This window comes from Balaenoptera musculus, chromosome 2, assembly GCF_009873245.2.
Source record: "Balaenoptera musculus isolate JJ_BM4_2016_0621 chromosome 2, mBalMus1.pri.v3, whole genome shotgun sequence".
NCBI classification, from domain to species: Eukaryota; Metazoa; Chordata; class Mammalia; order Artiodactyla; family Balaenopteridae; genus Balaenoptera; species Balaenoptera musculus.
The window spans coordinates 108,281,932-108,298,377 of NC_045786.1; the positions used below are offsets into that span (position 1 = coordinate 108,281,932).

The 16,446-nt window shown below is 33.9% G+C and overlaps 1 protein-coding gene across 1 annotated transcript in view; it reads left to right on the forward strand.

The window, feature by feature from the left end:
- The window catches only part of SCFD1 (sec1 family domain containing 1), a 135,415-nt gene that overhangs the window by 64,136 nt on the left and 54,833 nt on the right, over positions 1–16,446 (forward strand). The window lies entirely within an intron of this gene.

The window sequence follows — 16,446 nt, forward strand, 5'->3', positions numbered from 1 at the left end:
TGTTATCATAGTTCTTTTTTCTCATTACTTCATTCATGGTAACTCTGTATCAGCTGGACTTAATCCATTCTTCAGTATCCTACTGTCATTTATTCTCTGGACATGGAACTGAATTCCAGTGACAGATTGATGGTATGCTAGAATGTGGCTATTACTGACCCCTACTTTCCATTTGAGATGATACATTTGAAAAAGCAATGTAAAAAAGCTGAATATGCTTGCTTCCTGTCCAAAGTATTGAGAACAACTTGGATTTATGGAAAAGGGGATTAAACATTTTTCTTTTTTAATGATTTAAAAAGCCTTAGAGCATTAGAAAGGAGCTAATATAGATAGATAATGGACATTGTACAGCACAGAATTTAAACCTGCATAATTTCTATTAAGCTGACAACCCGATTTTTTTTTTCCCCACATCTTGATAGTGATGCTTGCTATTTTCATGTACCTACAGGAATAGAAACATAACTGAGCAGTCTATAGATGATTTCTGCTGCTGATATTTTCACTTCAATATGTTGCATCTCTGTAAAGTGGGAAAACGCTGATCAAATTTTTTTACCTGAGATCATTGTCTCCTGTGGAGATAATTTATATAACCAGTAAAATGCAACAGAGAGCTATATTGAGAATTTACTTCACTAGGAAAGTAAAGGCTTTGCTTACAAGGCTAAATATTAAGACTATGAATCTAATATAAAAAGTTAAACACAAATTTATTGCATTAAAACAAAATATAGGTTCTGCTTTACATCTACTGAACTATAATTATGTAATCAAGATCTTATGATTCATTAAACAAATGTTTCTTGATTACATGCTGTTTTTGACAGTTGTTAATAGTCCTATGTGTACCTTGAGATTTAAACTGTTCCGTGGATTTTTTTGACATATAGTTTTTCATTAATTTTTTTCATTATTAAACGTTTATTAATTCTTGTATTTTACTTTCTGACTTCAGTTCTCACAGTTGTAAAACCAGGAAAGTGCCAAGCTTAGCTTCTACTTCCAGACTGAATTGTGTAACCCAAAGTAACTAATTATCATACCAATGGAAAGTGCACAGTTTCATCTTATTCATAAAACTTTACAAACATTATCCTGCCACAAATTTATATGAATATACTCTAGGTCAGAGACTAGCGCTTATGGTTTGAGAAAATTCTGGTTAAAGTAATTTACTTACTCAATTATGTTAAGTGGCTCTGTAGGTGTTTTGCTGGGCCCTAGAGATTCTGTAATAAACAGGACAGACAAGTTCTTTGTTCTCTTGGAGCTAATATAGTTGTGACAACAAACAAAGTAAGCAAGTTAGGAAACAGGATAACATCAGGCATTTAGGTGATATGAAAACACCAAATTAGGGTGATATATGATAGACACTGGCTCAGAGGGCTGTTCTAGAGTAAGTGAAATCACCATCAAAGGAAATCACCTTTGATAAGGTGATGTTTTAATTGAGACCCGAATCACACGAAGGAACCAGTTAGTGAAAATTTCAGGGCCACGTGTTCCAGGCAGAGGGACTAATATGTGCCGCAAAGGCCTTAAGGCAGGAACAAATTGTTTTGGAGGACCTAGAAGAAGACTGATGTATTTATAGTGAGGAGAGAAAGAGTGATAGACTATGGGGTCAAGAGAAATAGGGATTTAAGTATGATGAGGTTAATGCCATGATATGATTTATGTTTTAACAAGAGAATGGTCTGAGCTGTGTGAGGGATGGGTGAGTTCTGGAAGTAAGTGGAACTGGAAGATGGCTATTATACCTGACTAGGTGAAAAATGGTGTTTTTTAAGGCAAAATTTGCCTACGAAGTTCTTTATGATGCTTATTTATGATTGTATATGAGTTTTTGAGAATCACTTTGTTCTAATAGATGCCGTCTGTCTGAGATACTTTAATAAGCCACCATGCCTGACCCAAAAATTCTGCTTTAAGACCTGGTTGCTTGGCTCTCCTTGTAAAGGAACTTGTTTCTTCCAGGGCTGCTAATTGTCTGGCAGAGCATCTTATGCTAAGAAACTAATTTGTCATTCAGGGTGTTAAATACTTGTATATGAAATCTACATATTTTGGAATGATTTTTGTGCTGTAACTCAAGGAAGACACCATATTCCTAGTAGGATCTGATATAAAGAAACTATAAAGGACATTATATATAAGGTCATTCACTTGCAGAGGGAAAATAATGTCATGTATAGAACACAGTATTCCTCATTGGATCATTCTAGGAAACCCAATTAACAGTAGAAGTTTTTTTTTAAATCATAGATAAAGGAGCATATTTATTTTAAATATTTACATATAAATTATAGTTGTATTTAATAAGCCACATACTCTGAGTTGTTCTGATATAAGAAATTCTACTAGGGCTTCCCTGGTGGCGCAGTGGTTAGGAATCCGCCTGCCAATGCAGGGGACACAGGTTCAAGCCCTGGTCCAGGAAGATCCCACATGCCGCAGAGCAACTAAACCCGTGCGCCACAACTACTGACCCTGCACTCTAGAGCCCGTGAGCCACAACTATTGAGCCTGCGCACCTAGAGCCCATGCTCTGCAACAAGGGAAGCCACCCAATGAGAAGCCCGCGCACCACAACAAAGAGTAGCCCCCGCTCACTGCAACTGAAGAAAAGCCCACGGGCAGCAACAAAAGACCCAATGCAGCCAAAAATTAAATAAATAAATAAATAAATAAATAAATAAATAATAAAAAGGAAATTCTATTAGTATAGAAAAATTGGGATGTCTTCTGTGAAGAGTCCTGTTTTAGTGTTAACCATCTTTCTTAAGTTATTCTCCCTTGTCAAAACTAGCATGTAAATGCTATTGTTTCCATTTTTTCTCATTACTTCTAGTTATAAAATTTTTTCTTACAGTTTTTCATAATTATTAAATTTCCAGTTTTAAAATATTTACTTTTAAGTGGCATGTTTATTTGTGCCATTATTATGTTACACCATCTGCCCCTGGCTATATAATGTTAATAATAATTAAAGAATTATTTTTCTCCATTATCTCTTTTTTTTTTTTAATTTTTATTGGAGTATAGTTGCTTAACAATGTTGTGTTAGTTTCTTGCTGTACAGCAAAGTGAATCAGTCATATGTATACATATATCCCCTTTTTTTTGGTTTTCCTTCCCATTTAGATCACTACAGAGCATTGAGTAGAGTTCCCTGTGCTATACAGTATGTTCTCATTAGTTATCTATTTTATACATAGTATCAATAGTGTATATATGTCAATCCCAATCTCCCAATTCATCCCACCCCCCCATCATCTCTTACTCTTTTCATTAGAATTTGTTGACCACCTGAACTTTATTTACTTCTTTGTAAACATTTATTCACCTGAGTAGTAAATACTTATTATTAGCAAGAATATTATGACTTTTAATGCAGAGATCTCAGAACACTTCTCTTGGTATTTGTCTTGCAATTTTGCATATTCTTTTGGGGTGTTTAGATTATAGCTGCCTCTTACATTTCTTTAGATGGTTTTCTGAAGCAGAATACTAGAAGAGAAGTCCTGGCAGTTACCCAGTAGTTGATGTTTCAGTGGAAAGATAGAAGGAGCACAGCAGTTTGCAACAAGTTTGGCAAATATTATCATGTAAATGTATTGATATTCTAAGGATTTTAGTGGCTTGGGTCGTTAGCGTTGGTCTACTAGATTAAATTGTTGAATCCTCATTTGTTTAAAGTTAACCTTATCTTTTGAAACCTCTTTAGCAATTTTTTCATTTCTAATACAAGTAAGATTTTCCCCCACTTGCTGGTTGTTACAGAATGGATTCTGAGATTACTTAAATAATTTGTAGACAAATTTTAATTTATTTTACTTATTGTTGTCTCACCTGCATAATCACACTGAATTAACTACTCTCTAGCATCAGAAACCTAAGAAAAGGAAAAGTTACCTAGCTGGAAGTCATAGTAGATGAGAGAGAGAAATGGCATTATATGCTTTTTCCCCTAATGCTCTTACATCTGAATGCGCCTTCCCGAGGTAGCCGGCAAAGAATTAGCTGTTAATAAGCTGTTGTGGATCAAGGCTTCATTGGTGCTGAATCTTAATTTTTGTTCTTCTTGTGATGAAAGTTAAGAGGTACTGAATTAGATCTAAAGACATCATCTGGTCAAGCATACATGTACTGCCTTAGGTCTACACTCTGAACAAGGTTTAGCCCTTGCTAGCGATGCTAGCTTTTAACTGGAGCCCCTCCTTCAGGGGACTAATTTTTCTTTGGTTCAACTTCACTATCTTTCTTAGGGGAAAATAAGCTTTCAAAATGAAGTAGAAACTGAACTGATCTTCACTAGTCAACACATCAAATTAGCTGATGCCCTTTATTCCCTTGGTAAAACAGTGGTTGCTGACCACATTATTGACATGCTGACATTTGACAGCTAGTATGTTTGCAAGTTGAATTTTTTGCTTACCAGAGAGTTTTTTGTATTTGATTCCAATCTGTTTATGTCAATGGTGTGAGTAGGAAAAGAAGATTGTTTCTATAAAACTAAGTTACATGCCTTAGACTCAATGAAGATGGTGATTTAATTATTGCTTAATTTAGTAGCAGGTAAAAAAAAACCACAGAAAAACTGTAAGACATTAGAAAATCTTGAAAAATACTAAAATTGCTTTGTAAATGTTTATAAGCTTTTTTATTTCAATTCAAAGAAACAAACTAGAAGTTGTAGGTGATCCCTTATAGGTGTGCATTATGCAAGAAAGAAAAATTTTCAGTCAGTGAACCTCAGTACTCAAGGGAAAGGTCTTGGATCTACATCAAGATTGACAGACAATTATACATTTTAGACCTTAAGTTAAAAGGTAGTGTTTAAAATGTTTATATACAACACAGGTCCTTTTTTATTCTTTACATTAACTGACTTTGATTAACTGATCACTACTCTCCTGATCACAGTAGGGAAGAAATTTTACTGTACTATAAATCAGAACATTTCTCTGGCTGGATTTTGACTGATGTCTTTTAAATGATCTCTTGTCCAGTACACATACCAAGTGAATGTTCATATGACCTTGGTGTCTTTTCTTCAAGGCAGGGGAAAATATATCTTGTAGCAGGAAGTCCCCAATGGACATACTGTTGCTATCTTCTACCTCTTTTCATCCCAATTATGATTAGTCACTATCAGAACTTAAAGTTTTCTTGACTCCAAGTATGACCAAAGACAGCTCTTGAGTGAGTGAAATATCCTTCAGTTTCTTACTCACTATGAATTTCTGGAGGCTACTTCCACATCCTCAACAAACAAAGTGTGAAATTACCTTTTCCTAGCTCTTTGCTCTCACTTTTCTGCCATCTGCTTTCATGAAGATGAAGCATTGTCATTTAGCAAGACCCAGTTTAATAGATTCATAAACGTTAAATTCATAGAAATAAAGACTTCTCAAAACTCAATAAAGGGAAAATGAACAACCCAATTTTTAAAAAGGTAAAAGATTTGAACAAAGATTTGGCTAAAAAGATACACGGGTGACAAATAAGTTCAGTGTCAACAATCATTAGAAAAATACAACTAAAACCATAGTGAGATACCTCTATACATCTATTAAAATGTCTAAAATTTAAAATATTGATCATGCCAACCTTTGGCAAGGATGCAGAAGAACTAGAACTCTCATATATTGCTGGTAGGAATGTAAAATGGTACACCCACTTTGGAAAACAGTATCTCTGTTCCTTAAAATGTTAAACACAAACCCATTTTATGCTCCAGCCATTCTACTCCTAGGTGTTTACTCAAGATAAATGAAATCATATACGTTCATTGTACATGAATATTTATAGCAGCTCTTTGTCATAGCCCAAAACTGGAAACAACCCAAATGTCTATCAACAGGTGAATTGAATGAACAAATATGGTATATCTATACAATGGGATATTCTACAATTAAAAGGAAGATACTATTAATACATACAGTATGTATTGTTGGATGAATCTCAGAGTAATTGCACTGAGTGAAAGATGAATGGATGAATCTCAGAGTAATTACACTGAGTGAAAGAAGCCACACACACAAAAAGTTCATAATCTATAATTGCATTTACATAAAATTCATAAAAATGCAAGCTAATCTATAGTGACAGAAAGCAGGACATAGAGAAGGGTGTTGGAGGGCCAAAAGGAAAGAAGTACATTGAGAAAATTTCCTTGGGTGATGAATGATATGTTCAGTGTTTGGATTGTGTTCATGGTTTCATGGGTATATACATATGTTAAAACTGAACAAATTCTGTGTATTGTATGTCATTATACATCAATAAAAGTGAAAAATTCAAACAAAGCTTAGTGTTCATCTATTTCAGGTCTTTTATAGATAAGAAAACAGATTTTAATTAAGTCATTGAGAAAGCCAAAGACTAATTTTGGTAATGTGAATTTTTGGCATTGCGTTTTAAGTGACATAGAATATTAAGAAACAGAGAATATGCTACGTAATTTGTGAGTGGGTAAACCCGGGAGTTTTTTACAGACTTTTCCCTTATAGGAATACGCAGTAGGTTAAATGCAGAGAGTAGAATCAGAATTGAGATGAACAGTCAAATGTTTAAAATAAAAGGAGAGGACAGATGCATTCCTTACTTTTTTAAATAGATTTCTCACATTTTATTTATTTATTTATACCTTGACTTGTTCTACAGAATTTGAGGTCACTTACAATGACAACACATAGAATAACAGAACAGAGAATAATTCATGAGCACCAGGGATATACAAATCAAAGTAGAAAGTAAAAAATCAAACATAGCCCTTATAATTCCTCAGTCCTGTAGCACCCACTTTCCAAAGTCCTTCACGAACCTCCTGTGGAACTAGGATTTTCAAGCTAGAAGGAACGGTGGGACAGAGTTTTTAGTAGATTCCACAAATTAGTGAGGTTTTTTCCTTGGTGAAATAAGGTTAAAAATAAAATTTACTGTATCCCCCTCTTGGAGATTCATAATGCAGTATAATATACACATTTTATTTTATTTTTTAAAATTTATTTATTTATTTATTTTTGGCTGCATTGGGTCTTCGTTGCTGCACGCGAGCTTTCTCTAGCTACGGCGAGTGGGGGCTACTCTTCGTTGCATAGCACGGGCTTCTTATTGTGGTGGCTTCTCTTGTTGCGCAGCATGGGCTCTAGACGCGCAGACTTCAGTAGTTGTGGCTCACGGGCTCTAGAGCACAGGCTCAGTGGTTATGGCACACGGGCTTAGTTGCTCCACGGCATGTGGGATCTTCCCAGACCAGGGCTCAAGCCCGTGTCCCCTGCGTTGGCAGGTGGATTCTTAACTGCTGTGCCACCAGGGAAGCCCAATATATGCATTTTAAAAACTTATTTAGCCAATATTTCTCAAACTCCGTTGACTTTGGAACACCTCTAGGGATTATTTCCTATAAACAACTCTGAGAACTAGCATTCTGCAGAACATGTTTTGTGAAATATTCTTCATTTAATCAGTGAAGGAAATAAGATACACTTCTCATATCTCCAGAAAAGGTTAAATGTTCCCTAGTTAATGGCAGAGTTGGAACTCAAACCTGTAACTTTTTGTATTTTGTCTTGTTATCTCTTTACCATACCATTTATCATTGTTATTCAGTTTCAGTCTGGTTCAGTTTATCAAGTAAAGTCACGAAATGTTTCATTTAAAGAAATGCCTTAAAGAATTTTGCATTCTTTTACCTGACTCCTTCTGATACTGCCATTTTTGCTTTCTTTTCTCTATACTTATTGATCACCTACAATGTACAGTTCTGTAGACGGTTCTTATTTTAATCGAGTGAAAATATTTACACCCTGATTGTTATGTGAGTACTAGAGCACCTTTAAAAAACATGTATTTTAAGATACTATGTAAATGAATGTGTTTTTACTACAGTGCCTTATAGAGTGCTTTACACTTCACAAATATTTTATTATCAAACATAGCATCCTCAGATCATGATCGTTGGCTGAAAAATATGAACATGTGATGTATTTTTTTCCTTTTAAAGAGAACAAACTTCTTTTGTGCACTTGTATATCAGATAATTTAACATAATAGATATGTTCTCTCATTCTACAGAGGAAAACGAATCTCAGAGGTACTGAGTACATGACTTGAGACCAACTGCCAGAGCCTGAACTTGAACTTTGGCTTTTGACTTTTAAATCCCGTACTCTGTCTACCGTGCTGTAGTTCCTTAAAACATAATCACCAAAAATGTAATGAGAATGGTTTTGCTCTTTTATAATCCCTTTAGAGTAACCATGGGTCCAAAAGTAATGTAAACAAGCAAAAAGTAGAAGTAGGGAGCCCCAGTTGTCTTATTAAAATATTTGACCAATGTGTTCATTCATTCATTTTAAAAATACTCAGTTGGCCTAGTCTTTTATGTCCATGAATGCTTAAATAGGAAATGAAAATTTAGTCAACTTTTAAATTGTTTCGTAAAACAAGTATACTTTTTTAAATAATGGATTTGTTTTAAAGGTCAGTTATGTTGAAATACCAATAAATACCTCAAGAAAAATTCCATGCTAGGGTTACTTATTGACTGTCATAGCGAACATGAATACATACAAATATATGTATGTATTATATGCTTTGTATATTCATTGTCAATGTAAGACTACAATCCTAAAGCTATCTTTTTTTTGAAGCACATGCAAAATCATATCTGTGTTGTTTTCCTTTGGTTTGAGTTATTTTATATAATATCTATGGAGAAGTAAAAGTGAAAGGTGTTATTATTCAAAGCTACACAAATCTTTCCAAGATATTGCAAACACTTTATTAAATGTGGCCCTTTCTTTTGTTTTACATTAGATGCATGTCTTTTTTGGCTTTAGTTTTTTTTTAATTAATAGACTATTTTTTTAGAGCAGTTTTATGTTTGCAGGAAAATGAGTGAAAAGTACAGAGGATTTCCATATATCTTCTTACCCACCTGTCCCCAGTTTCCCCTGTTATTAATCTCTTGCATTAATGTGGTACATTTGTTACAATTGATAAGCCAGTATTAATACATTATTAATACCAACTAAAGTCTGTAGTTACATTAGGGTTCACTCTTTGTGTTGTACATTCTGTGGGTTTTGACAAATGTATAATGACATGTATCCATCATTACAATATCATACTGTTCAACTGCTCTAAAATCCCCTGTGCTCCACCTATATATCCCTCCCCCCAATCCCTGACAACCACTGATTTTTTACTGTCTCCACAGTATTGTTTTCCAGAATATCAGATAGTTGGAATCATACAGTATGTAACTTTTTCAGAGTAGTTTCTTTTATTTAGTAAAATTCATTTAAGACCCTTCTGTGTCTTTTCATGACTTAATAGCTCATTTCTTTTTATTGCTAATTAATATTCCATTGTCTGGATGTACCATAGTTTATTTATTCATTCAGTTATTGAAGGACATCTTGGTTGCTCCCAACTCTTGGCATTTATGAATAAAGCTGCTATAAACATCCATGTGGTGGTTTTGGGGTGGACATAAGTTTTCAACTCCTTCCAGTAACTATCTAAGAGCATGATTGCTGGATCATATGGCCAGAGTATGTTTAGAATTGTAAAAAACTGCCAACTGCCAAACTGTCTTCCAAGGTGGCTGTACCATTTTGCATTCCCATCAGCAGTGAATGAGAGTTCCTGTTGCTTCATATCTTCACCAGCATCTGGTGTTGCCAGTGTTGGATTTTAGTCATTCTGATAGGTATGTAGTGTGTCTTTTTTTTATATATGATGTCCTATTTTTTGTACATACTTTATTTTTATTGAAGTATAGTTGATTTATATACAATGTCGTGTTAGTTTCATGTGTACAGCACAGTGATTGAGTTATATACACACTCTTTTTCAGATTCTTTTCCCTTATAGGTTATTACATGTACATACATTTATTATTTATTTAATTTTATTTATTTATTTATTTTATTTTTGGCCGCTCCGCAGCAGCATGTGGGATCTTAGTTCCCCAACCAGGGATCGAACCCACGCCCTCTGCATTGGAAGGGTGGAGTCTTAACCACTGGACTGCCAGGGAAGTCCCAAGTGTGTCTTATTTCAATTTGCAATTTTCTGATGTCATACGATGTGAAGCATCTCTTCATACACTTACTTGCCGTCTGCCTATCTTCTTTCGTGAAACGTCTGTTCAGGTCTTTGGCCCATCTTTAAATTGCATTTTGTTTTCTTATTGCTGAATTTTAAGAGTACTTTGTATTTGGGGTCGGGGCCGGGCGATTAGAATCCCTTCATGGATGTGTCTTTGCAAATTATCTTATCCCAGTCTATGGCTTGTCTTCTCATTCTCTTGGTAGTATCTCTCATAGAACAGAGGCCTCTAATTTTAATCAAGACCATCTTTTTAATTATTTCTTTCATGGATCATACCTTTGGTGTTCTATCTAAAAAGTCATCACTATACCCAGGTCATCTAAATTTTCTCCTGGTATCTTTTAGGAGTTTTAGTTTTGCATTTACATTTAGGTCTGTGATCCATTTTGAGTCAATTTTTGTGAAAAGTGTTGGGTATGTCATTTTTTTTTTGCATGTGAATGTCTGGTTGTTCCTTCACCATTTGTTGAAAAGACTTTCCTCCTCCATTGAATTGCATTTGCGCTTCTGTCAAAGATTAGTCAACTGTATTTGCGTGAGTCTGTTTCTGTACTATCATTGATATATTTGTCTGGGTTTTTTTTTCACAAACACCACACTGTCTTAATTATTGCAGCTTTTAAGTTAAGCATTAAAATCAGGTGTTGTCAGTCCTCCATCCTTTTTTTTTCCCTCCTTCAATAATGTGTTGACTATTCTGGGTCTTTCCTGTCTCCATATAAACCTTAGAATGAGTTTGTCAATATCCACCAAATAACCTGCTGAGATTTTGACTGGAATTGTGTTGAATCTATAGATCAAGTGGGAAGAACTGACATCTTGACAATAATGAGTCTACCTATTCATAAATAAGAAATATCTCTTCATTTATATTTTGAGTCCTAATGAAAATGGTATTTCCTTTAATTTCAAAGTTCAATTGTCCATTGCTAGTATATTGGAAACCGGTTGACTTTTGTATATTAACCTTGTGTCCTACAATCTTGCTATAATCACTTATTAGTTCCAGGAGATTTTTTGGTGTTTCTTTGGGATTTTCTACATAGACAGTAGTGTCATCTGCAAACAAAGACAGCTTTATTCTTCCTTCCCAATCTGTATGCTTTTTATTTCCTTTTCTTATTTATTGCATTAGCTAGGACTTCTAGTACAAGGTTGAGTAGGAGTGTGAGAGGGAACGTCTTTACCTTGTTCCTGATCTTAGCAAGAAAACATCTAGTTCGTTTGCATTCTATTTTCTGGAAGAGATTTTAGAGATTTGGAATGATTTCTTTCTTAAATATTTGGTAGAATTCACTAGTAACTCACCTAGACCTGATGCTTTCTATTTTGGAAAGCTATTCATTATTGATCAATTTCTTTAATAATATAGGCCTGTTCATTCCATAAGTGAGTTTTGATAGATTGTGTCTTTCAAGGAATTGGTTCATTTCATCTAGGTTATCAAATTTATGGGCACAGAGTTGTTTAAAATATTTTCATTATCCTTTTAATGTCATGGGATCAGTAATGATGGCCCCTCTTTCATTTCTGATACTATTTATGTCTTCTCTTCTTTATTCTTAGTTAACCTGGCTAGAAGTTTTACCAATTTGTTTGATCATTTCAAAGAACCAGCTTTTGGTTCCAGTGATTTTTCTCTAGTGATTTCTTGTTTTTAATTTCATTGATTTCTGCTCTGATTTTTATCATTTCTTTTCTTCTGTTTACTTGGATTTAATTTGCCGTTCTTTTCCTGGGTATATCTTTTGAGAGTTCAACACATTAGTGAGATAAAACTAAATGAGAGTTATGATAAAATAAGACATAATAGTTTACAGGTGCCATATAAACCTCTGTTTTCTCCAGAAATATTATAGATAAAGCAATTTTTTATATTTCATTATAATAAGGTTGCTAATATTAGTATTTTAATATTTGTCATCTATAAAGATCATTTCGTATACATTTAAAATTTCTTATTACATAGATCATTTTTGTTAGAATTTAAATATTTTTAGGAGTCAATATATATGATAAATTTATAGATTAAATAAACTTGTTTTCTTATTCTAAAACAGATTTAAGTCAGCTTCCACGACTAGCACATACAGCAGAAATCATGAAATAGAAACTCACAATAGTTTCTATATAGTTATAATTGTAATTCTCAAATTTGGCTTTGAATTTTCTGGCAACCACAGTAAAGAGATACGATTAAATTCTTGAAAAATTTCTCAGAAAGAATTTGTTTTTTATTCTAAGCAAAGTGTTCCTTAGTATTGTGTTACAAAAGACATTGTTCATATTGGGCATTATCTAGAGTAAATTTAGTGATGTAACAATGCAATATTTTAATATCAGTTACTGTCATGGATTTTACATGGCAACTTAATGAATGTTAAGGGCATAATATTAAAATATAATTCATTGAGGGCAGTTTTATGAGTGACCAATGTAATAAAGTCTAAGTTTATAGCACTTTAGTGTTTTTTTCCTTACACTAAGAATAGAATTTTTAGTATCTAAAGTGGAAATATTTTGCATTCTTCAAATAATATAATAATATCACTTTTTTAAATTGGCTGGATTTAGATAGCAGAGAAGTTGAGGTTACGCCTTCTGATTTGGGCCTGGAATGCTAGAAACTCAGTGTTCTTGGTAGAGAGAAAAATACATATATTTGGAAATGAGATAACTAACTAGTAAGGTTGATAGCCTGTTGTAGAAATTGAAGATCCTAATCAGGTTCCTCACCTTGACAGTATACTGTCCCATCTCTGCACTGAAGTGAGGTAGAAGTATAATGATGAATTTTATTCAAGATTTCTAAGTCACTGTGGCATATGAGCACATGCTCCAGAATAAATATTCTCAGCCAGCTGTGCTATAGAACACCTTAAATATTTTCATGGAACATCCAGTTTTAGTGCAACATAATTTTTCACGTTAGCAAACCCATATAAACCCACTGACATGAAATGCAGCAGAAAATACACCGAAATAACTAAAAATATATTAACATGCTATTGTGTTATATTATGAAAGGCAATTGAGTTTTAGAGAATTCCAGTCATCTTGAGGGGCACAGGCATAAAATAATGAACAAATAGCTTAGTATAATCTAGACCTTATACTCTAGTGACATATACAGACCACAGACTATTATAATACAGCATACAGAGGCCATTCACCTGGAGGAAGAATTATCCAAAACAGCCTTGAATGATGATAGGAACTGCACATTTAAAAAAGAAAGGAAAAACAAGAAAAGGCTAGAGTATAAAGGATCTTCAACTTAAGATTAGGTTATATCCTAAAAGTATAGTTCTAAGTTCATTTTAGCTTAAGGATATACTTTCCTATAGACATTAACATGGCAGATAGGTCCCTGTCCTACAAACCCTATTTAATTCATAATCTGGAATGTTTCAAATGTTGTGTTGCAGCAAAGAAGGGTTTATCATCCCCTCTGTCTCCTGTAAGAAGTACTGGTAGAAGAATATTGGGATTCTTAGTAGTGAAAAGAAGTAATAACTGTCTAATCCCTTCTTGTCTTTACTTTTACTGCTGACTAGGGAATAGAATTGGGGCTTGGAGAAGAAGGAAGGCCAAGAAATACCACTCTAGTCTTTGTCATCACCTCAGTCTATGACTGAGGTTGTAGCTAGCAGTGAATAGGGAGTCCCAGAATGGTGTTGTCTGTAGCTAGGATAAACAGAGGAATGGTAAAAGAGAAGGAAAAAAATCCCCCACAGTCGTAGGAAGGAAAAAGGAATTCCTTTCATGTCCTGTATGGATCATCAATAAATCTTCCTAGATAATGGGTTCTCAAAAGGCAAGAAATGCATACTACTTATACATCCCGAATGACTTGAGGGTTTTTAGAAGTGTCCCTTCTTTTGTTCTTTTTAAACCCAGTAGACTATTGGCTGTCACCAGTCAAAAAATGCCATACACACAGACATATACATAACACTTTACACTTTATTTCAAGTTAACAAAATTATAAACACAGTTACAGGTAAATGACAATTCAGTACATTTAGTTGGATAATATATATAAAATGCATATATATGTGGTTAATTTGATGTGAATGTTGACACAGTGCACTGAGAAATGAAAAACATCAGCCTGATTGTCAACTGATAACTCTGAAATTGGGAGAAAAACACTAGAATTTTTTTTTTTAAATCAGATTCTTCTCTTAGCTCTTCTAAAGGGATTTTTAGGAAATTCATGGCTCTCAGAGTTTATATTCACTAGATATAATTTGTATTCCATATATAGTCCTTTATTTTTCTGTAATATTCCCTTCTTGGTCATTTATTCTTGATATTTATTAAAGCTACCAAAAATCTGTTTATTATCTTGACCTTGTTATTTTGTTTTATATTTTTAATTTATCTATTTTCTATGTAACTCTTGTTATCCAATTTTTGTCCTCCTTTGAATCCATATTGTAGAAGAATAATCAATCTTTGGGACAGAAGTTGTTTCTCTTAGTATTTTCCCTTATTTCAAGAAAGTGAAAAAGGACCGATCTATAGATATTATGTCTCTGGACAAAGTAACCTTTTACCACATATATGTAAATTATGTGTATTACCAAAAAACCCCAAATATATACTAATTGACACATATACTTTCTTTCATAAAGCATATACAAAGGAAGCAATAAATTGTTCTTGAGGAAAATGTAATTTTCCCTACTCTTTATCTGTGGTGTACATTGGAGTCTGACCTGGATTTGAATCTCAACTCTCTACTACTTCTACTCTGGTAACCTTGAATAAATTTATGTTTCTTTTTGTCTGTTTCTTAATCTTTAAAACAGGACTAATAATTCCTAGCTCATAGTGTTATCTGGAGAATTAAATGAGATAATCTAAGTTTGTAGTTTTTAAACACTGTTCTCTGGTACCCTAGAGCTCAATAGAGACATTTAATGGGTCACTTGTATCTTTATGTTTAGGGTTCTGCAGAAGATTTGGTTTGAGAAAGAGGGTCCTGAGGTTCTCTGTTTAAAAACATTTGAAAGCCATAGCTGTAAGTAAAGTGCCTTGCACATAATAGATACTGAACAGATACTAGTTTTTTCATGCAGGTTAGAAAATCTCCACTCCTTTCTCCCCCACATGAGGCTCCCTTCCAATCAGTATATTGAAATGCTATGTTATTTTTCTTTAACTCCTTTATTGAGATATAATTCACATACCATACAATTCACCTATTTAAAGTGTACAATTTAGTGGTTTTTAGTATATTCACAGAGTTATGCAACCATAATCACAGTGTAATTTTAGAACATTATCATCACCTTCAAAAGAAACTCTACCCATTAGCAGTCGAATTAACTTGTTTTTGAATTCTGTTTCCATTGTTAATTAGAAGTTAAACTGTGGGTAAGTTAATACATCAAGAAGAGCAAAATGAATCTAATGTCTGTACCTCCATAAATCAGTGAACCATGTTTCTTCATTGATTTATGTAGGTACAGACATTAGATTCCATTATGGCATTTAGCCTACTTAATTTTATATATTAAATCACTAAAGACTTGATTCTTTACATTTTTCACTTCTAGAAGTTCATTTTCATAACTTTTAAAGATGACTACTTGATCTGTATATGTCCTGCTCTTAGCTTAGACAGTCAACAAATATTTTATCAAGTACTTGTTATGAGCCAGGTGCTGTGTTAGACTCCTAGGGTTAAACAATTAATTAGACACACTTTAAGGAGTTTACAGTTTTAGAAGGGTAACAGGTAAACCAAAGACAGTAATGTGGTGTGATCATTATTATGGAGAAGTGTACAAAGTGCTGTCAGTACACACTTAAGGGATTAATAAATTCTCCCAGTGAAGAAGATTGGGGGAGGGGCAGGAAAGGGAAAGAACAGAGACTGAAGAGTTACAGAGAGGCTGCAAAGAGGCTGGACCTTGAAAAATGAGTAGAATTCACTGGGCAGGTGATGGAAGAGAAATACATTCTAAAAAAGCTAGGAGTATAACCCAAGCCTAAGCCTTGAGGATTAAAAGCATACACTACGTTTAATGAAAGTCAGTGAGTTAATTGATGTGACTAGAGGGAACTGAACCTAGTGAATAGTGATAAAACAGAAAAGTTGGCTGGAGCAGATTGTGAGGGCCCGAAAGTCAGCCTAACACCTTATTTTATCACCTTCCCCCTTCCATTCCTAGCTTTACTCTACAGATAATTAGCCTTTCCCAATCTAATATTTATGTTAACATAGTTCCTACTACTATTATCCTAGTTCCCCAGGAGTTACCTTTGACTTTTTTCACTAGCTTCCTTCCCATATAC